Genomic DNA, 23101 nt, shown 5'->3' with positions numbered 1-23101 from the left:
TTGAGTACTTAAATGAAAGGTAAGCCCACAACATGTGCACAGCGGGCATTGTTGGTGCAAAAATCATACCCTTCTCTGACCCCAGCAGTGATGTTTCTGAGCACTAAGCACTCCTGTCTTTATCCTCCTTGCTGCCTGGCAGCAAAAGTTTATTTTTATTCCTAGTTTTGTGATAGGAAACTGAGAATCAGGGAGACAATAATTTGGACTTTCGAAGGATTCTGTTTAAATAACTAGGTATAGAAGGAAGGCAGCGTGCCAGGAAAAGAAGGTCTTCTGAAAACATTTCTGCAAACATCAGGAGGGAGCCAAATGCTTTCTGTCCTGCTGGCCCTCCTGGGAAGGACGTTTTACTGCAAACCTGGCCTTAATTGGTGCTGAGCACTGGAAAATTCTAGTCCTCTGCCCAGCAGTATGGCATTGCAGGTCAGCCTGGTGTATCCTGGGCCAGAGTATGCTGCAAGAAACCATTCATCCTCTGATGCTGTCTTTGCCCTGGATGTACAGGCCCAGTTTTATTTTGCTTTATTTGTAGGAGGATAAAAAATACTCTCCTGACACTTTTTTCATCCTTTTCTTTTTCTTTTTTTTTTGGTCACTCATCTTTCAGCCTGGGATTTGCAATAGGTTGGCCCGTCCTGCCCTTTCCAAAACACACTGAGAAGGAGCCATCTGTGGGTTCCCCCTGTTGATATATTTCCAAAAGACCTTGTAAAGTGACGTGAATCGTCTTGACTGCATGCACCTATTCGTTATTACACTCTGCTTCCTGATTCCTGCCATTCTTTTCCCTTTCCCAAAGTAATAATCTTACGCTATGCTCAAATATTTGTGTACGATCAACTCAGGGAAGTCAGCCAAGAAGCCTTCCTCCTGCCAGGACCCTGAACACGGAGATGTTCCACAGTCAGTTCAGTGCAGTGAACACATATCATACTTATCAGGCAATTTCTTGTGTACAGATGGGAGCCTCCCGCACCACATTATTGAAATTAGCTCCTCCATATTCCTTCTGCTCATGGCTTGGACTGGCTGTAGAAGATTTGAGTACGCCACCTTGAGCATTATCTCTGCTGATGTATGGGGTCGTTGACTGCGCTGACTATGAGCTGACATCCAGTGCCGAACATTTCTTTCTCCAGTAAAGCCACGGCAATCTGATGGACTTCCTGGGCAATATTAAATCGCAAGCAAAAGCTTATAAAAGCTACTTTAGAACACTACCAAATTATTAGTATTCTTTTTCATAATACACACGCTGTTTCATTTTTTTTTTGAAAGAAAAAGAAAAAAAGAAGGAAAAAAAAAAAAAAGGAAAAAAGGGGCAAGAGAGAATGTTTTTGCTTCCAGCCCTCTTGGGATTTATTTTGTAGAAAATATCAAAACGGGGAAGACTTCTCTAGGGCCAGGGGTCAGAATCTTTGACTAGACTGTTCTAATGTGAACATATAAAAATTCACTCAGTGCTCATTCTCTCTGCCTTTTATTTAATGTACAGTCCAGGTAGCTCCACTTTGATTCCTTACATTACTGTCCTTAGCACTGAACATTTGCTTTGAGTGTTTTAAATTTCTTTCATGAATTCTGAAGATGGGAAACTTCCGAAAAATTGCCTTTAGCCTAATGTTAATGTACTATCGCCAATAAAACAGTTCTGTTATTCCAGCTGACAATGAATAAACAACCCCTTCATATTCCTTCTGGGAAGCTCTAACTTGAAATAATCTTCTCTGTAATATGTCCACTTAAAAATAGCATTTTCTTACTGGTTTCCTGTGAATAATATCTGCATACCTTAATGAGTGTTTAATATTTTAACTTCTATTAATACAGAATAGTAAATGCTGCTGAAAGTCAGCTGAAGTAAGAACCACGAGAAGCAGCTAACTTATGTTTTTCTCTGCATCATTGTCATCATCATCAAGTTCTATCAATACAAGGACCAGCCAAATCATAATTTCAAAGGAGCTGGGTTTCTCAGTGACTGCTAAGGGTAAAGTTGTCAAGCAAACCCTTTATTGTGACAACAGTTCATGAGAAGAAAAGAAATCAGCTTGATTCTCTCATCACCAGTGACATTTCCCTTGGTCTGGAAGTTCCTATTTTGTTTTATTTTATTTTATTTTATTTTATTTTATTTTATTTTATTTTATTTTATTTTATTTTATTTTATTTTTCTTTTAAATAGATTACTAGTCATCTTACATTTTACAGGTAGGGGTTACAAATACGGAACCCAGATGGCTATATCTTTTTGTCATCTTCTAGCATCAATCTGGGCTGTGAAGTGTGATTACCACAAATAGCCTTGTTACCTCAATGCTTTTGCCCTTTTCTTATAAAAGGAAGCAAATTTACCTGTGTTTTGTATTTCAGCTGCATGAAAATTTGTGTCCAGGTATGATTTTGGCTGTGTCTCTGATTTGCAAATGAAAATCCTAATGTGGAACAACTCTGTTTAGTGAAAATGTGGCTGTTGTTCAAGTTGGCATTGCTTGTTTGAGGTTTCGTTGGACAGTACTAAAATGCCTTTAAAACATCAGCTAAGGAAAGTATTGTGTTGGTGTTTTGAGGCAGACCTTAGAAGAAGGACCGCTTTTGTCTGAAATCATACAGAGCATCACGTGCAAGTGCTTCTTCTGTTCTTTGTCAGGGAGTTATGAAGACTCCATCCATGCTTCTGAGCATATAGGAATATTGCTGATGGAAGGAGGAAAGCACTTTGCAGGGCTTCAGTATGCATATCCATGATCTAAGATGAGAACAATGTGCCAAAAGATATCTCTGATTGCTTTAACCCTCCTGTCCTCCACCCCGAGGCACCCCTGCAGCCACTCTCTTTCTTCTAGCCAGGATTCCAGTTTGTTTCCGAACATCCCACTTTAAATAAGAAGGTGGTGGAGGTCTTTTCATGTCTCAGTCACCTTTCCTTATACACAGTGTAGAATAAAATACAGAGAATCAGTGGGAACTCAGACCAGGGCTTGTTGCTGTGTTTCTGACTGTGCACTCCCTATTTTGTGCAAATACTCATTTCTGCGTGTTTAATCTGACAACTTTTGCAAGCAATACACCAACTCGAAACGTCAGTAATGAATGAACACTACCAGCCTCTTTTAGATATTTGATTGGGTAGCTAATTCACAAATGACTGACTGCTCAAGTAGAGAGAGCATATGGAAGCTCTGTGAGCGACTGTCAACACGAGGAAAGTAGGCAGGGAAGGCAATTGTTAAGAACTGAAAACAACAGTGAACAAGAAAGTCCTTGAAGGAGTGTGGCACTGGGTCTGCTCTAAGCATGAATTCATGAAAACGCATGGCCAAAACAAAAGAAGATGGCAGCATCGGTTCCTATATACGATCCTCGTTGTTGGTTATTATTATTCCAATTTTTGACACTTGAATGAAATGTGGTATAATTGGGCTTCATAGTTGCTGCTGCAGGCGACATCAATTGCCTTCTTTTAAAATGATGATGGCATTGAGGGAGACTCTTTTTTTCTTTTATGTTTTGAAGTTGCCGCACTCCCAGTGCCACGTGTGCAGTCCACAAAAGGGGCGTTGGACTCCTGGGAGGATCTGTGAGGCTGAGGACCGATCCCCACGAAGACATATGAGATAGAGAAGGAAAGTAAACATACTCTAGGAGGTTACGCTGAAGCTAGTCCCAAGATATCTCTGCTTCTTTTTCTCCTGAGGGTTTTCCTTACTGATAGTTCAAGCATTTCAATTCCTTCCCAGTAGCTCACAGAGTGTGTAACACTATACAGGTGTATGCAAGAAAACTCTGTTCGCTGTCCTCCTTTGCTTTGATTCAGTAATCAGTTCTGTCAGGTTTGAAGGACCTTAAGTTGTCGTGTAAGGAAAATCATTCCTTAAACTGTATTTATTTCTCTACTAAAAACACCCCTGCATCTCTTGTTTGTATTGATAGGTATACCGCAGGATTTGGTTGGCTTATTTTGACTTGGGGAGGTAATAAGATGAGAAGCATTATGTGCTTCAACGCTGGATTCAGCAGGGAAAAGGAAGATGTGTTTGTCATTCTGTTTTTGCATTGAGAAGCAGTTCTTTAAGAAAGTATAATGAATCTTAAAACAAATAAATAAATAAATCTTTGAAAAACTCTAGTGAGTAAAAGGAAGGAAGGAACCCTTGGTGGCTGACTGCTTGGTAGGGATCGATCCCGCTGGGTACCTGCAGTCATGCTGCTGTGCCCCTGGGCCTGCTGCCCACTGAGTGCCCCATGTGGGGCTGTCAGAGCTCCAGCACAGAGCAGAGTGCAATGCAGAGCTTCGTAAGCATTCATTCTCCTGGAAACGGAGAAGGACAACAGGAGGGAAATGAGTGGAGCCATGCCTACATAGTGTTAAAATCAAAATATTTGCTTACTTTGAAGACAGTTTCCCTTCAGACAGACTCCCCCCCAAAAAAAAAGAGCAAGACCCTACACACACCCAAATGAAGGACTGACTTTATCAGGGCTCTGCTGCAGCTGCTTCACGGAAAAAGGATGCACAGAGCCCTTGGCAGTGTGTTCTGGGTTCACTGTCAGCAGGTTTCTCCCAGAAATGAAAGCTCCATGTACTTGTGTGAGTCCCCAGGTGAGCGAAATATCTCCTCATGTTTCCTCCTTTGCTACAGCCTATGTTTGTGCATGGAGAAAAGAAAATTCTGCAGAGAGAAGAGGAACCTAAATGGGGAAATGCAACCACAGAGCAGGAACATCAGTTTATAAAGCTATAGCTTGTAAACAGGACACGTGAACACTCCTCCTCCACGTGTGTGCACCCTGTGTTTGCGCAGCCTCCCTTCCCCTCACCTCTGTGCTCCTCTAGCAGAAGGGCTCCCAGCATGTTGTCCCTTCAGCATTTCCAAGCTCTCCTTGCTTCTCCCATGCAGGCTGCCCCCAGGAGCTGTCAGTGCTGACTTGTGGAGTAGCTGACTCTCTACCATGGCTGTGGAACTCATGTCTTCTTGCCCTTCCTCAGCCCTCAGGGTGAGAGTGCTGAAAGAGATGTATTTTCCCCTTCTGATATGTGATTCTCACAAACACCAGCCTTCGATTGCTTTAAGACTGTGCCCTGGTTCTCCTTCCTCCCCTTGTTAGTGACACCCCCCACACACGATCCCCATGACACAGGGCTGCTGCCAGGACATGACACTGAGCTGTGGCTGCCTGCAGGAGCTGAGCTGCCATATGAACAGCAGGACCTGGGGTGTTGATACAGCAGGCAACTCCCCTGCCTCCAGATATAATTTTCAGCGCATGTTTTAACTGCTAATGATTTGGGATCTTAAACAATTCAAAAATATTCCTTTAAATGAAATCTTTGCAGTTAACCTCTCACTGCTTCCAGTTCACAGAATCTTTTACAAGAAAGGGCAGGAAATCAATAGCTCTAAAAAGCAAAAGCAACAGCTCCAGCATCAGCATGTGCCATATCATCCTGGTGTGCCAGTACAGAAATTGCCTAGAGCAGGCAGGAGGTGACATGGAATAGCCATTCTCTGCCTGGGTGACTTTTGCATTCTAATCCGGCTCATAAGGATAAAGGGAGGAAGGAGGTTGGTTTCATCACTGAGCCATTATCAGGGGAACCTGGTACAAATGATGTTTGTCCGTACAGGAATCCCAAAATCCACTGATTTCTCAGAGCTCATTAGTTTGAGTATGGCATGCAGGATTGTGACCTGCTTTTAGTGTTGTGCTGGTCCTGGAAATTGTTGCTACTTTTATCACTCTATTACAAGTGTTGTAGATCAGAAAGAGATGTAGATTTAAGCTAGCTGCTTGCCCGCCTCCATGTCCCTCCCCACCAAAGAAATCAAACCTATCTCCTATTATAAGCGCACATACACCTCCCTTTCTGTAAGTTTTACTTTGTTCAGATTTCCATACTTTTGTCTCAGGTGTTGGAAGGTTGCACGTGAGGTCATTCGCTAACCAGTTCAAGCGAATACTGCAGTTCACATCAGCTCCTCCCTTCCCCTTAATTCATCTGAAATCTCTGCTGTGCAGGGACTGAATATGCATAGTGGTAAAAAAACAAACAAACAAACAAATAAACAAAGAAAAACCAAAAAAACCAAAGTGCTGTTGTCCCACAGCAATGCTGGGAAAGGATATTTCTGGTCCATGCAAGTCAAGATGGGCTGTTCGGATGTCACATAATACAGCAGATTAGTACCAGTTTGACCCTTTTGCACAGAAGCTGGGAATGGTTAGAAATACTTCAATAGTCTGTAATTACAGGAACTTCTCTTCAGCCTTTGCTTGGTCCTGAGACTTGGAACATACCCCTTTTGGAGCCCAGGGAAGGGCAAACTAGAGAGGATATTACTCACAGATGCCCCAAACCCCATTCATGTGCTACTCACTGACAGCAGTCACTGTGATGGCAGGGCTGTGCCAAGGTAGTGGCACGGGCAGAGGCTGTGATCTCTGTGAGGTGTTCTGCCCACCTTCCGGAACTGACTCCTCTGTCACATAAGAAATTACTGAAATCTATCTGCTTGCTTTCCCTGTCTGTGAGAATGAGCTGACTCTCCTCACCGGTGTATTTGGAGAACAAATTAATAATGTCAGGCACTCAAGAGGAAAAGTTTTTCACTGTGTATTTGCTCTGCAAAACTGCTCAATATTGTTATTATTTATTATTCTATAGACTCATCACTCTCAGCTGCCTTCTGCCAGGAGCTGCTTTGAAAGATGGATAAGTTGCATAAAAATTATTTTCCTTCACTTTTCTTTGTGAGAAGGTTTTAAATGTGGGGGGAGGGGAGGAGGGGATTGCTTTTGTGAAGGAAAGCAAAGGGAGGAACGCAAACAAGATGCTGTGTTGAAATGAATCTGAAAAGGTGGAACTGGGAAAAAAAAATCTTCCCACCTAAATCCAGACTGCTGGATTACGATATTTTTACTCAAATAAGAGGCACACATACATGAAAGCATAAACAATTCCCTTAGTGCCAGCAGTTAGTTTTGTAGCACTCGGGTTTCTCACTGTGCTCTCCTTCCACCCTGGAGCGTCCAACAAGGAAGGCAAGCCAGGAGTGGACAGCCATCACTCCTGCTTGTGAGTGCTGTTTGCTGTAGCTGATAGACAACATGGCCAATCCTGCCTCACTCCCTCCTCCCAGTGACTTCCCATCTGTGCAAGTTGTGCCTTACGCTCCCTCAGGTCTATGTGAAAACTACTGTGAAAGCAGAGTCATTGATTTTTGTAGGTTTAGTTACCAGAGCAATTTCAGATGGCACAATACTGATTTCCTCGACTTTCGCTTTCCTGCTCTTGATACTTGTGTGTCAAACTCAACACCTTTGCCAACACTCTCATAATAACAAAGTGATCAGCATCTCCTCCTCCTCCCCAGTGCTGTCAGCAGGGGTGGTGGAGGGGTGCTGCAGGTGGCTGGGTTTGCTTTGACAGTGCCAACTTCCAGAGGAATTGGCGGAGCCAGTAGGAGGGCTCAGCGTGTTTGCATTTTTGGATGTAATTACTGAATCCCTTTGGGGGATATTTCAGCGCTGTGCTTCACTTCTGCAATGGGAATGGTAAAGTTACAACCTGGCCTTCAAATCCCTCCTGCGGACAACGGTCAAAGTCAGGGGGTCCGAGCCGGGTCCTGCTGCCAGGTCACTGGGGCTGCAGGGATTTTGCCTTAGGAAGGAACATCATTAATGCATGAATATCACGTTTTTGCTTTCCAGTACCAGTGACACAAGATGTTGTGACCTATGATGCAGCACTGGAAATCCTGATTAACTGCCTCACACTACTGGTATGCAGAAGATGATGTGGAAAGGGTTTTTCCCAAGCATTTTGTAGGATGTAGTAGGGAGGGAGCGGAGGATCGGGCACTGAAGTTCTGGTATAGGGACTGCCTGTTCACAGGAAGCACATTAAGTTGTTGTGTTCATCCTCCAGCTCTTCTTTCATCCCACTTAACGGGCTTATCTCCTCTCTGACTGCATAGAGAGATCAGAGTCCTCAGCCTGCTCCTCTGAATGGTGTCAGAGTTACCTGTGTAGAGCGAATATCTGCAGCAGAATCCGTGGTGACCATTTGCATACAGCAAAGGAGGCTGTTTAGGAGGTGCCAGCCAGAAAGCTTCTTACTTCTCAGCTCAGTGAAGACTCAGACCCTGTGAGGCACCAAATATAAGTGGATAAGTGGCTTTTGTCTGTGTAAGCCCAGCAGCCCCTTCATACAGGTGATTGAAGCAGTCGTGAAAAAGTGAGACTCTGCCCATATTCCTTTGAAATAAAAGCCGGTGTCTCATTCAGCGAATTTCCTGCATTTGACTATATGCCCTTGTTTCTTTACATAGTGCAGCATGCCTGCTTGATTCGTAGGCCATTTCATTTGTTTCATTTCCAAAATGTGGGATAAGCAGCGCACTTAGCTTTAGCCTCTAAGTCCTTTTCTTCTCCACGTAAAATCCCATCTGCTCTCTTTGTGTGCTACTCCCCTGCCTTTGGCTGCGGCAGGATGCTGGGAGACAGGGAGCTCATCTGGGAGGGCGCTCCTTGTGCTTATGTTCCAAACAAACACGGCACTATCTTTCAACCTAAAACCACCTCTTTGAATAGCTGCATTCTTTTTTTAACATGGCACAGCAATGTGCCCAAGCTTATAGCAAAAATACACGTGCGGAGGGAACTGAAGTTGAGCCTGCAGTCACCGAACTTGCCTACACAAACTCCTTGGAAACAACTGTACACGTTGGGTCAGAGGACATACATCTTTCTCTCTCTCCTCTTGAGCACTGAAAGGATGTTATTCTGAAAGTCACTACACCGCAGCCACTTGGGGGGTTGGACTCGATGATCTCTGAAGGTCCCTTCCAACCCCTACGATTCTGTGATTCTGTGATTCCTCAGCTCCTTTGCAAACAGAAGAGAGCTATGTGTTAAGAAGTTTGTTTTTGTTTTGTTTTCTGAAATTAAATCTCTTTTTAATAAATTTTCTGGGGGAGAGAAAAGTCCTTTTTTATTAGTTTAGAAATAAGGAGGCAAAAATTCTGTTTTGGGTAATTTTTTTTTGGGTGGATGTAATTTCTCCGCTCCCCTTGTGTGGTTCATTTCACTGCTCTGTGTTAATGCTTCTCTTCCATGCAGAGGGGATAGTGCTTATATATCTCTGTAAGGTTCTAGGGGTGGGCAATGTCATCTTATTTGTAAAATATTCTATGCACTACCAGTGGCAAAAAAGAAGTATAAGCCCCAACTATCTTTCTGTTATTAATTTTGGCATTAGCAAGACATCTTTTTTTTTTCAGCTGAAGACGACTTCTCCTTTTTAATATTAGTCCTTCTCATTTCACAAGGTGAGTTTTCAGCTCTCTGAGAGAAGTGGCCCGGAATTCACAAACCAGAGCTAAACAGGAAAGAAAAAAAAAAAAAAAAAAAAAAAAAAAAAAAAAAAAAAAAAGAAGAAAGGACAGAAAAATTAGGGAGAATGAGCAAATAAGCCAGGCATAAGCACTGGATTTTTCTTTTGCATTTTAGTCATGAGTCATGCTGCGGTCCTCCTTTCCAGATGAGCTGAGTGAGGCAGAAAGAAGAAAAGTAACTCCGATCACATAATAAGCTAGAACTTGAACAGGAATCCAATTAGCTCTTTTGTTTTAATGCTAAACTATGTTGCCTTGACCTCAGCCCACAGGTAGCGTTAATGTCCGTGGCTATTGTCAGGCAGTTGTATGAATGTGTTACAAAATTAAATAATGTGGCATTGTGCTGTATGACTAGCACTTACATACTAAATTATCACAGCTCTCCCTGACCTTGGCAGCATCATAGGGTTCATATTTTCAGAAAGATGAATTGTTCTCAGAACAGTTTCTTCAGTGTTTTAAACGCACACACTTTTCTTTAACCTTATGGGCACACGGTTTCTGCCTGCTTGTACTGACTCCATTTTAAAAACACCAATTCCGATACAATGCCATCTGAAGTCAATAAAAGGGCTCTTAGTAACTTCTGTGCTCTCTCTCTGTTACTCTCAAACGAAGCTAACAGATTTGAGCCTAAAATGGGAGAAAAGGATGCAGTGAGCAATTTTATGGACTTTAGAACAAAATCTTTTAACTGTGCGTTCAAATTCTTGGCCACCTTTTTACAGGGTCTGCGAGCAACAGAGGACAGGACACGGTGATTCTGCTTTAAGGTTCAGTAGCCACAGGCCAACACAGTAAACTCTGCACAATGCACTTGCAGCTTGTTTGTAGCTCAGCCTCAGAGTTGGTCTGGGGCTTTTTGTTGAGTTGGGTTTCACAAACTGCTTATTTAAACTACAGAAATCACTGCCACGAGGTATAATTGACCCTAAGGGATGGTTGGGTTTAAAAACTGATGTGAAATACCAGATTTGACGTGAACATACATAGTGAGAATGGTCCTTATGCATGCACATTTGTTCAAATGAAGGGGTGCCAATTCTCAAGGCTGATGTGTGAGCAAGCAGTAAGATGAAGTCATGCAGCTATTGCTCCTTATAGTGCTTCCTTCACATTGCTTTGAAACATCTCCTGTTGGCCACTGTCAAAATCAGAATGGATCATTGGTCTGACCTAGTGCAGTAATCCCTCGGTTTATGTCTTTGTTAATTAAAAACTGCTTTTGACTGGCTGTCTTGTGAGTAGAGAGATAAAGAAGAAGAATCAAATCATTTGAACAAATTATTAATACAACATTCAAAACAAGGAAAAGGAGTGAAAAATAAAGACATGCTTATAGCCTTTTCTTGGAGATAGTTTTCCAGTGCAATGTAACATAAACAGATTAACTGCAGTGTTTATTCAGTGTGAAAAAGCAGTTCCAAGAGCCCCAGGTGCTTGCCAAGTCCATAATTGTACCTCCTTAAATACTTTCATTACTTGGAAGTACAATAAGGGAAGCAGAGACACATGCTTTCTATTTTCTTGTCAACAAAACACCTCCAAGAAATTAAACTCTTATTTTCTCTAGAAATTTTCAGCAACATTTTTCTCCCGGTCTTGAAGAAGGGAAAATGCCTCTGAGATGATGGCAGAACGACCTCCCCTTGAGGGGATTTCTGTATGCAGAAAAAGAAGGACTGAATTGGAACAGTCAGAGTCATGTTTATTAAAGTTTCATTAGATTGTGGAGACCATTAAAGACTGTAGCATTTGAACATGGATCTAGATTTGTGTCCTACCAACAGAATAGCAAATAAAGGAGATGCTGTTTTCTGCAGAGTTTGGCTGTACTGCTCTCCTTGCAGTAGAGCTGGCTGAACCAGGGGGTGTCCACAGATCATTTACCCACTCACTCCACAAAAACCATTGGTCCCCATGTGCACAGTGAAGATGGCCCAGGAACTGGCTCCTGTTCTGATGTCCACACAACATGATAGCATCCACTGAAACTTGGTCTTCACTCTATGTCTCTCTGCCCACTGGCTGACCCGCAGCCATAGGTTGGTGGGCCATCAGGTACCTGATTCATCCACCAGCTTTTTATCCTCTCCCCTCCTTCCTATTCCAGATAGATTATACAATTTCAGCCAGCAATTAAAGTACTGTGCTCTTGAGCTCAGAAACTTGTGCTTGTCAGGAGCATAAAATCTATTGGAGAGGTATGAAGGAAGACATCTGTTATATTTCTGTAACCTTACTGCTGTTTGCAATATGGATCCTTTGGGTAAGCCAACTAGGTAGCCTATATGTAATATGCCTGTTCTCTTTTGGCTTTGCCTGCTATTCGATTAATTGAGAAAAAGACCTTTCTGAAGGCAGGGCCAATTCACTTCTTCAGCCTTATCCCAGTGTCCTGGTGCAGGGCAGTTGTTCTGCCCTTGGCCAAGAAAAGAAGTATTAACTTGCAGTGCAGCTGAAGTGTACCTTCTAACTGCATAATGGTGAAATTGGACATGATTACATGCCCACGGGTCATCTGCAGATAAGCCTTTTGTAATCTGATCCTTAGCCCTAGCCTGGACTTATTCCTTGAAGAATATGGGAAGAGGTTTTGGACTGAGGGTTTTAGGTTTTAAGGAATGCTTTAGTCATACAAAACTGTATTTCTGGGCTTCTTCCCCCTGAACACCTGAACACATGCAGTCGAACTCGGCTCTTGAGGGGAAAACATGTGGACGGTGAGATTTCTTCTTCATACAAGGCAGGAAGGAAACGAGCAAACTTCTGCTTCAGAAACTGCGTGTGAGCACAAGCGTAAAGAGAATTGCTCATCTCACAGTGAGAACAAGCCTGTACAGTTACATGAAATTTGGTTTTGGGAAAGGACGTCTGAATATTTTATTTATTCCTCTCATATCCCTTTATGTCTCAAGCCTTGATTACATATCTAAAAAGAATTTCCCTCATCTTTTGTAAGAGAGGCTGTGATGTGCTGCGTTGTCTCTCTCCGACTAGTTTCATATTGCTCTAACCTGTGGTAATGAAAAGTGATGCTTTCTCAGAGCTCAGTGGTAGTTGAAAGAATGATAGCTATCCAATGATCCTGGTAAAAATTCAATTGTATTATTACACGATGCTTAGGGAGGTATTGAACAATACGCATCTGAGATCTAGAAATTCCTCCATTCTCACTACAGGGGGAGTCTCTCTTGAAGGAATTTGGTTTGGAAGGAGCCCCCACAGGAGAGTGGAGGCAGCAAGGATGCCAGAGAGAGTGTGTAAGGGGAGACCCCCCTTGCCCACACCCACAGAGCCTGGCGCTTTGTGGTGCTCTCAGGTGCAGACCTGGGAATGCAAAGGGTGAGCTTTACTTCCCTGAATGCAGCAGCCCTCCTCAGTGGCAGAAGAATGTCTGCATTTCCACATCAACTTAATGGTTCTCCTGTAGATCACATCCCTTCCTATCACAAAGAAATAATTTTGTCCTGCTGTGTAATTAATACACATGTACAGTGTGGCAAACATTTTCCTGTAGCCCGCTTGTTTTGCCTGTAAATTACAGGAAATCCTATACAATACACCTGGGAGCCCTGCAGTTTGAAATTAGAATAGCAACCATCCCCGCTTCCTCCTGCCTGCTGGCTTACCAGTCAGATTGCAGAACCCTTTTTTGTTTAGACATGTAATAAGTTCACATAGTGACACGCTTCCTTCTCTTTGGCTTAATATGAATATGAGTTTTAATGCCAATATGAAACCAGTTTATATCTCACTGAACTGCTACAAGGGGATGAAACTGCTCAGAAGTTTCCAGTTGTGGGTTTTGTTCTGACACACGCACACCCCACACAAATTTGTAACCAAATTCCCAATGTTTAAGGAATATTGGCAGTAAAATCAAATGGCCAAGCCTTAGTTCTGTGTGATGTCACATCTGTATGAGCCCTGAGATAGTATTAAAATAGCAACAGCTGTTACTTATTGTCAACACAGACTTTTTACAGGTAAGCTTAATATTTTCTCACCAGTACATTGTGAATCTCAGTGAGAAAAGAACCTGCCATGAAAATGATGGCGCTGACTGGTAGAGCATCATAACCACCTGTCCTTATGAGTGTGGTGTAGAATAATTGCAGGGCATTTCCTTCACCTTGTGTGTGTAGACAGAGGGCTTCCTGCCAGCACAGGGTGCAGTTAAGATCTCCAGCCTCCTGGTGATTTGAGACCTCTGTGTGGCTGTAGCTGTAGCTGTTGGATGAATGCTCCAGTTCAGGAAGGATATGGCAGTTTGGGGAAAAGAGCTCGTAGCTCTCGAGTGCTTCTGGACTGCTGTTGGCAGTGGTGAGAGCTGCTTCCCCAGAGCTCTGCCAGACATAATCATATCCCTACAGGTGAGAGACACAGTTCAGTCTCTTTGAAGCTCTTACCTGGCTGTGGCTTCTTCTTTCTTAAACTAGGAGTGGCAATGGCATCTGTTTACTAGCACACGTAAGAGACAATTAAATTTCCATCGCTAGGAAGATTAAAGGGTTAACAGAGGCAGACAAAATTCTGCTCTCTGTTTCATCAGGGTAAATCTAGTCTAAGCCAGGGCTTATGCTGTATAATGGTTGGTTTGCCTTGAAGTTTGATGATGCCATTCAAAAAAGATAGGACTAAAATAAGAAGAGCCTTCCCTGAGTGGCTGTGCTGGGTGGAGCCATCCCAGCTGGGATTCCCCATAGCTGTGACTGGTGGGGCTGGGTGGAAAAATAAAATAGTAATGGTTGAATACAGTCGTGCATTTTTTACTACTGTATTTCTGACCTCCTTCTGTCAAAAGGACTCTCCCAGCCCCAGGCACTTTAGTAAGATGTTCCTCGCAAGTTTTGAATAGCAGTTTGTAAGCACACAGGAATTCAGCTGTGCAGAAAGGTCTGCTTTGGGGGGTCTAGGCTTCATCAGCATCTCTGTTTTGAATAATGATCAGAAGTGCCAAATGCTGTTGCTCTGTAAGGCTTCGTAGGCACTGGGTCACTGGAAGCTCTTGTGTCGGAGCCATGATGTCACTGTGGAGGAATATGATGTCAGGACTATGAAAGAAGGAAATAAAACTTGCTGAAATTCCTTTTTATATTTGGAAGTTTCTGTTTTCCATTCAACAAGATGTACTCTGTTCTCTTCCCTGTAAGTAAGCATCACCTTCTTTACAAGTACCCTTGCCAAGAGCACTAAGGGTACACAGGAAGCACCATTCCCCAGCTCCCTGTGGGAATGTAGCTCCCTTTTATGACTAGAACTAGTTCTTTCTTTAATGGGTTAGCAGTAAAAGTAAAAAAAAGAAGAAAAAAAAGAGTGTGAGAGAGAAGAAGAAAGTGGCCTTTTTAACTGCTACACCAGGTATTAAAGAGTCAGCCGATCTCTGGAATCACTTCACATTTTCCATGGAGCTGAGTAAGGAGTGTTATGGAGGGTTTTTTTGGGTTGGGGTAAAGTTTATTGGAACTTCACAGTAGGACTACAAAAATGTGGATACTCTGATTGTTTTTGTTTAATAAGACTCCAGGCTCCTACCCCTACCTCACTTTAATGTCTTATTGCTCCTTACATTTTCTCCGGAATTCGAGTGTATGTTTTCCAGCAGTCATCCCCATGAATATAATTTTGTCTTACCCTGCAAGGCACTGCTTACCTTTCATATTTATTCCTCTCTGTAAAACTATGCAGATTCTTGCAGCCTTCTGGTAAAGCCGTGGGTCACTCATACATCCTTATTACAGATCACTTATCCAAAAAAGAAAGTCTGTGTGTGGGGGGGCGGTGAGAATCAAAAGAGAGCTTGAGCCAATACCAGAAGTTATTAACCTGTACTGTGACTATACAACTGCAAGTTTGGTTTGGACAGATAGTTGTGAAAAGCTAAATTCTGGGTTAGGTATAAGCACTTTCTTCTGTTCCCGCAGCAGACATGGAGTCACTGGCTTTAGTTTTCTGGACTGTTTCCATTCTTTTACATGACAATGGCTCTCTCCAGGAGTGAGGAAAGCAATTAGGAACAGATGAAATGACTCGAGCTCCCATTAGGCTTATACTGAGCCTGTTCTTAGGAGTTTAAGTCGCTGAACTTCAGGCTTTTCCTTCTTATTATTTTCCACTTGTTTTTTCCTTCTTGACTAGCTATCTTCCTACAAGGTTCTGCCACTTAGCACAGAGATTTAAAACAGTAAGAAATGGGGAGTGAAATAAGAACTGCAGAAGAGCCACATTTTTTTGTATGTCAGGGTCCTAAATACTGATATTTCCTAAGCTTATCTGAACCAAATTCAAAGCCTTTTTTTCCTCGTCTTTTGCTAATTTTCATATACTCTTGGGGATGCTGAAAATGCACTAATGTTTACTCATAATGTTTTTTTCTGTGTGTTACTGGTTAGACTGTCTTGTTTAAAATAACACCCTTATCATCCAGCCATTTTTCTAACCAGCCTGGGAATGCCAGAGGCTCAGCAAGCTTGGTAGTTCTTTTGGTAGGTGAAAGAATCGTGACAGGAGTGGATATTCCCAACCTCTCACAATTTTAATTAAGAGCAATTCTCAGTAATGGACTTTGGCTGCAGGCTAAATAAATACCACTCCTGAATATTTTCCTTAAATCATGCAGAATTGTGTTAATTGAAACTTTCACATCTTCTTCTAAATTGAATCCAACTCGGTTCTCCGATTTCTGTCTTCTTGGGCGTGTTGCTGAAGTCCATCTGCTAGCTGCAGTGTATTTAAAGCACGCCTGTGTATTCTCACAGATCTTTTCTTACAGGGATCACATACTGCCTGGCCACGAAAAGCTGTTTTTGGGGAGAAACTTGACATGATGCAAAAATAAGACTTTTATCAGTTGAAAAATAATTGTATCCTTTCTGAAGCACCAGCTACAACTCTAATCTTCCAGATTTCAGGCAGAGGACAGGAATGAAACATTTATTTTTTTTTTAGTATTAATTTCACTGCAACTTTCTGAGGGCTGAATTTGTAGGCTCTCAGTTTTCCCTCAAGCAAGCTTATTTTGAGGTTCATATCTCAAGAAGGGATGAAATTAAATGGCTGAAATCTGGTTTTGATAGAAAGACTTAGAATAAATGGCAGGATGAGAGGAGGGGGACATCAGAGCTCAGCTCCAAGGCTCTTGCCGCTTTGGTCTTCTCTCTCCACCTTCTCTTTCTTTCCATTTGCCACGCATCCACCACCTTTGCCTCTGTCAGTCCATATTCCCTTGAACTTGTCTAGGATTTCTGCTTTTAACAGCCTTCTTCCCTTGCAGATTCTGGTTGGTCACCAAGCTCCATCTCATCTCCTCCCTCACATCATGGATCTGCCTTGCAGAGATGCCTTCTTCTAGCTCTTCTTCACTTCTCCTTTCACCCCTTCACCCCCCCCACCTCCTTCCTCTCCTGCTGCATTGTCTATACCTCCAAGGCTGACCTCCCTTCCCCACTGTGCCTCGGCCCTCCCCATGGCAGAGCTGTTGTGTTGGCAGCATGCAGTCACACCATGGCAACAGGTTTCCTCGTGAAGTCTGTGGGAGAGTCTCAGACAAAGTGCTGAAAGGAGTTGATTTTTGAGCTACAAACACTTGGATAAGTTTTAACCTGACCATTTTGTTCCATAAAGAACCTCTACTGAATTCAGCTTACAATATGTTCCCAGCCAAGTGCAGGAAACAAGGAAGCATGGATAGTGGAAAAGACCATGAAGAAAAGGCAGCAGTCATCTTCTATGCAAAGCGTAGGCAGTATGCTGGTGATTCTGGGGAACAAGATGGAGGGAGGAAATGGCTATCCTTGCCAAGCAGGAGAGGACAAATCCACCAGGAAATGAGCTACATTCTCATGTTTCTGGCAGTTGTTGCCAATAACAGAGGGGAAAAAAAATGCAGAAGGAAAGAAAGGAACTTAAGCGCATTTAGCACATGAGATTAGGATCAGGTTTTCAAAGGCATGGGCAATATGTTTCCCCCAGTTTTGCAGACACACGTTGCACCACAGACATATGGACACACAGGCCCATGACTGTACTTACCATGTCAGCTGCAGGAAGTGGCAGATTGCCTGTGGACAGTCTGCTGCCCTAAGTCAGCACTTGCACTTGACCATCTACTAGCTTGGAGTCTGACCCTTCTGGAGATTTTGCTCTCAACAGCCTGTCTGTTTTGTGCTTCTTCAGAAGAACGAATCCAAGGAGAAAATTGGCTTCTGAGAAGGTTCCAGTGGAATAGAGGAATGGACTGATGACATCTGCCTTTCCCCATCCATACCTTCCCCAGCCCCAGGTGAACCCATCCCAGAGACTGCTCCAGAAGATGCACAGGCCTCACTCTCACTCAACCTGAGGGTGTGGATATAGCAGTGAAGCAAGCATGGCTTTATCTAGTTCTTTCTTAAGCATATAACACAGCCACAGCATAAGGGTCAGTCCCTAGCTCCTGCATTATGACTAAACATTTTCCCCCTGTGCCTGAGCGGTTGTGTGCACACCCAAGTGCCATGCATGGCAACAAGAGCTAAGGAATACTGGTTGAATCACAGCTAAAATCTTCCTTGCTTTAGTGAATTCAAGTCAAACATCATCTGGTATTTGTTCACAAGGTGGCTTGATTTTTTTTATAGTTTTTAATATGGTTTAATTATATTGAAATTATATAGTGGGGGTTCAGTAACCAGTGTCTTGAAAATTAACTGAATTATGAAAGCTGAAATGTTGCTAGCAGCATCAGTTAATGACAAGGTCACCACCACTGTCATATTCAAAATAAATGTCACACATGAGTGAGACTGAGATGGCAGCACTGTCCCATGGTTCCAGGTAGAAAAAATGAAGCAAGGGCTCCTTGGGTACTGTTTTATCCCATGTTTGAATCTAACGCATTCTTTTTTCAGCTCATTTTGGTTCTGCCTTGTTCCCTCAACATATGGAGTCCCTAGATATTTAGCCGTGGCATGGAAACTTTGGGGGCTGGGAATTACGAATCATGAATAGATTGAAAAGTCCCACTAAACGTTCCCTTGGGTTGTTTGTGTAAAGATTAATTTTTTTTGTTGTTTTTGCCTTTTACAAAAGTCAAGTAAGTCTGGAATTATTTTTTCATACAGGCTGTAATGGGGATCAGTCTTTTAGCGTGCCATGTATGCCAGCACACAGAGATGCATCTCAGGAACCGACTCAAAAAGGTGCTGTAAATGAAAGGAGAAGCGTAAGAGATCCTGTTAGGGGGAAAAAAAAGGGGGGGGGGGGGGAAAGGGTTCTTGATGTCTGCATGCTAATTTGAAGTCCTGATTTTATTATCCTGTGTAAATCAAACCAGAAGATAATGGCGCTGTGTTTGACCCTGTGCTATTGAAGGACAGGATTAGTTCAGCTGGTGACCGACAGAGGAGGTTACCCACAGCCTGCTCCCTTCTCTGAACTTGCTGTACAAGCCACTCGGTGAGGCTGGAATTAAGCAAAACATTTGGTTGCTGTGTCTTGATGAAACAAGTTAGTGTCTTGCTTAGGAAAACAAGTCTTTTTCAGAACTCAAGCCATACTCTGACCCAAAAGCAAACCTCAGCCAGAAGTGGGGCACGCACCTTGTTGGGAACAAACTGGCACAGCAACCCAGCTGAGTGGGGAATGCCTGATGACTCCCAGGCTGCCTCAGCACAGAAGCCAACAGACTGCTTTCAGTGGGCATTAAGTTACCTGCAATAGGTGGTAACAGCCAACTGGAGGGCCTTAAAATCTTAGCCCACGCCAGCTATTTACACACTGAGCATATCTTTGAGTCGTTAGACCAAAAAGAGGGCAATGCACTTTGCTTTTCTTCCTCAGCTCTCATCACTAAGTCTTGTATCTCTGAAGCTCTCTGTGGAGCTGCACCATGCCTGGCAATCAGTGCTGCACCTCCCTGCCCAAACCTTCCTGGGTCACAGCATGCGGATGGGTGACGTGGGGCCCCTCGCATTGTCAGGCAGCTCCAGCAAGACAAAGGGAGAGCTGCACTGGGGGCTCACCTTCAATTTGGAATAGTCTGATAAGTTTAGTATGGATGCTCATAAACCAGCTGCAAAAATGGTCTGAAAGGATGAGCAGCGTTGCCAGTGCTTAGGGAAAGAGATGGGCAGAAGTTTCAGGTGGGAGGACAGGTTGTGAAAGTGAGGTGAGAGAGTAATGAAATAAAACACAGTTTAGTTACAAAAGACAAAAGAAGATTTGATTCCACCCAGAAAAATAAATATCTATGACATTCAAGATGAAATGGTTGGACCTCAGAAATTTTGCAGTGTGTTTCTGAGAAATCCCGTGATGAATATTCAAGAATCGCTTCCTATCGATAGGCCTTTCCACAGTGCTTCTATCCTTCGCTCGTGGTATGTATTTTCTTCTGTCAGCACACTATGGTCAGAGCAAAGAGTGGATGTTTGCAACCTTCCCCATGTCATGAAGGAATTCTCCAAACTGGGAACATCTCAGAAACTCATTTATCAGTAGTGCCAAGGCTGGCTCTGTTGTGCCACCTCTGTTGTGCCACCCCTTTCCATGTTGCCAGTATTTGCAGAGGGAGAGTGGAAGGTCAGCATGATGTGGAGCTGTAGAAAAAGAGTTAGACAACATAATAAACAAGATTTTCACCCTGATAATAATAATAATAGCAATAAACAAACTATTTAGCAGAAAAATCCTGTTAGAGGACATGCTGAGCTCAGTTATCCAGTCGCACTGACTCATTACGTAAGCTGTTTGGGTTACTAACTGTTCGTTAGTGCATCTTGTAGCTCCGAACAGTTCAGTCTACTATATAAAAACAGACACATTTATTTTTTTCTGATCCTACCTAGAGCAGGATGGAATTCCTATGCATTTAAGCAAGCAGCCATTTCTTTCATCAGACAAATGCATTAAAAATCGCCTATCTTCTCTGTTGCTACCCACGTACTTCCCAATTTTTGTAAAGAGCTGCAGTCCCAGCTTTATCTAGATTTGCTCAGAGCTTTTGTGAGCAGAAGCTATTGCTGTAAGCTGGGAAATGTTAGAGGCTGCCCCTTGTAGGATAACAAAGTGCATCTTCAAGTAAAGAATTTGGAAGATTTGGGCTCATAAATTGTTTTTATCTGAGCTCCCCAGTCCACACAAACCAATATTTTTTCATGTTCAGTTGCTCTCCAGACAGGTATATGGTTGCAGTTCTCAGGATTATAAAAGAAACACAGTGCACAGTGCACTGCAGGGATGGAGCAGAGGCACACAGACTCCAGCCACGTGTGTAGGGGTGTGTGCCTGTGCGAGCTTGTGTGTCTGTAGAGTTATTTATTTGTCTCTGAAGCTGTGCTTTTTTTCACTGGGGGTTCAAATCTGGTCAAATCACAATGTGAAATGTGGAAGGTGAGCTTGACTTCAGCTGTAAGTAGGATCTACGTGTCTGGCAATTGCCAAATATATCAGAGAGCTTTCTCTGCTTGAAATCAGCTCCCTTCTTCCTAATGGACAGGGAGCTAGAAATCACAGTAAGGACCCCTTCCACTGCTGAGTTTTTATGGGTAGTTTCTCCATAGTTAATAAATGAGTTGGGCTTGATGGAAGTGCACTGCAGTGTTTTGGTTTCCAGTCCGCTGGGGGCCCAGCACTGCATTCTTCTTGCTTCCCTGAGCTCCCCTTGAACTAAATGGGAGGTGTGGGTGAACAAGATCAGACCCCTTGTCTGCAGACACTGAAGCCACATGCAGCCCGCAGTGACCTCCCTCACTTTCTGCAAACACAAAATTCATTGCTAGCTTGAAAAAAAATAAATAAAAAAATAAAATAAAGTGAGGAGCTTCAGCTTCTTTTCAAAACAGAGAGAAACAATAGGGCACACTGTAGTGAGTTCGCAGTCTTTTATCTTTCTACAGATTCAACCACACTATTGATTCTTTATTGACCTAAACTGTCCTAAGCGTGGCTGTGGTTTTTTCTCATACAGTCTATAGGAGAGTTAAGGCAGCTACTACTTTAATATTGATTTTTGTGAAAAAGGTGCAGGAAAGGGGGCAATTTGTGTCTGCAGTTGCTCTTCACTATAAAAGATACCATTGTTAGGAGCTTATAGCATTATATCAAGGGTCTTAATCTGTAGCAATCTTTTTTTACAACTTAGAAATAGGCTTGGGCAAATGTGTTATTGGTGTTAATGATATTTTGAAGTGAAGAAAATTTGTCAGCCTTTCTAAGTAAAACGCTCAATTTAACTGTTTCAGAACTTGACAGGTTTGTTGCATCTCTTTTGCAGGAATAATAACTTTTGTTTCCCTGGAAAAGAGGGAAGGGGAAAAAAGAGAAGAGAGAAGAGAAGAGAAGAGAAGAGAAGAGAAGAGAAGAGAAGAGAAGAGAAGAGAAGAGAAGAGAAGAGAAGAGAAGAGAAGAGAAGAGAAGAGAAGAGAAGAGAAGAGAAGAGAAGAGAAGAGAAGAGAAGAGAAGAGAAAAAGAATAAAAAGAAAAGAAAAAAAGCATGTCCATTTGAATAAACAGTGATAATAATCTGAATAAATCTTTAATAAATTGAAATTATTACTGCAGGCTTAAATAAGCAGTAAGTTTTGACAAGAAGGGCATTATCATCTAATTATACTTACTGTACGAAAGAGCAGGGCAAGGGCCAACCTGTGAGCTGTCTGAACTGCAATAATAGAGTGATCCCCTCTGCAGACTAAAGAAGGAGCCATCAGACAACAATAACACACAAGCGGTGCACTGAACGTTGCAATGGAAACCATGATTCACAGATACACTCTCTTAATTGTTACAGAAACGAGCAGAGCAGTATGGAAAGCGCATGGCAGAGCAGCCTTTGCTGGATGGATGAGAGGATCCCATGCCAGATAATATATGATATTCCTGAAGGTTTCTTTAATTATCAGCAGTCAGTACCGTGTGTTAGCTTCCTATTGGCTCAGCACTCAGCATAAAGCTGTGTATCTGCATTTGCAAGCAGGTGTACAGGTAGAACTGGTACGTAAATTACCTTCTTCCTGAGGGCATCTGCCTTCCTAGGAACACTTAAGAAATTCTGAGAAGACACCTGTGAGAGACTGTATTGGTGTCTTGTATTCTGCTCTTGGCACTGGATTATAAAGAGCTGTGCCCGCTGAAACATCTTGCCTTTCTCATACAAGCAATGGGAAAAACAAGGTATGTTAAGTGGGGTGAAACACACATGTTTGCATGCCCCCAGGTGTGTTTTGAGTGAGCTAGTACATGTGGTACTCCTCTAGTACCCACTATTTATTTATTTTTTTTCCTTACAGGGAATCAATAAATGGAAAAATCATTGTCTGCTGATGTTCACAATCTCTTTGAACATTTGATTTGTTTGCCATATTGGACTGACTTGTTTAAAACCTTCACATGTGACATTTATTGCTTTGTCTTCCATTCCCTTCAGAAGTTCATCCATCCTTCTCAGCCCTCCTAGACAGGCCTGAGCCATTTTGGTCACTGCAAGCAAGGAGCTCCAGGCTGCAGTGGGGACAACACATGCACAAGCAGGGCAGTGAGGGAGTGCAGAGCATAGGGAGGTGCTTCCAGAGCTGCACAATAGAAAGAAGGACACAGACAAAGTAATGACTTCTCTGCTTTGTCTTTTGAAAGCAGCTTGGCAGCTCTGGTGGGATCATCCCCAAACAGTGCAGCATGCAGCAGATGTTGAGCAGGTTCATAGAGGCCAGACTCTG

General features: G+C 42.8%; 1 long non-coding RNA gene across 4 annotated transcripts in view; it reads left to right on the top strand.

Annotated features, from left to right (window-relative positions):
• LOC140250734 (uncharacterized) overlaps window positions 1–22703 on the top strand; it is a 376536-nt gene extending 353833 nt beyond the window's left edge. For 3 of the 4 annotated variants that reach the window (XR_011903252.1, XR_011903251.1, XR_011903249.1), the window contains 2 exons: window positions 18509–18586; window positions 21661–22703. This is a non-coding gene — a long non-coding RNA (uncharacterized lncRNA). The remainder of the gene's footprint in view (window positions 1–18508; window positions 18587–21660) is intronic. The other variant, XR_011903250.1, reaches the window with a different exon arrangement.
• Window positions 22704–23101: the final 398 nt, after the last annotated feature.

Source organism: Excalfactoria chinensis, chromosome 3 (assembly GCF_039878825.1).
Source record: "Excalfactoria chinensis isolate bCotChi1 chromosome 3, bCotChi1.hap2, whole genome shotgun sequence".
Lineage (NCBI taxonomy): Eukaryota > Metazoa > Chordata > Aves > Galliformes > Phasianidae > Excalfactoria > Excalfactoria chinensis.
Note: the sequence above shows the minus strand (reverse complement) of the source record. Positions and strands in the feature narration are given on the sequence as shown.